Source organism: Triticum aestivum, chromosome 3D (assembly GCF_018294505.1).
Source record: "Triticum aestivum cultivar Chinese Spring chromosome 3D, IWGSC CS RefSeq v2.1, whole genome shotgun sequence".
Classification (NCBI taxonomy): domain Eukaryota; kingdom Viridiplantae; phylum Streptophyta; class Magnoliopsida; order Poales; family Poaceae; genus Triticum; species Triticum aestivum.
The window spans coordinates 425,965,310-425,965,561 of record NC_057802.1 but is presented as its reverse complement, the minus strand read 5'-3'; positions in this window follow the sequence as shown (position 1 = coordinate 425,965,561).

Genomic DNA, 252 nt, shown 5'->3' with positions numbered 1-252 from the left:
ACACATCGCCATGGGACGCATTGGAGAAGTCTATCACCAGGAGCTTAAGGATACAATTTATCAAATTTGTGGACGTCGAGACGCGCAATGGGAGATGATCAAGACCAAGAAGGATGGATCAATTGCAGCTTTCATCCAGGAGCAGAACCAACATATTCGACGCCAGGAGAACCAGATATGCACGGACAAGGAAGAACTGAAGAAGGCATTCACGAAGATCAAGGAGCTCCAAGAAGAACTCAAGACTACACG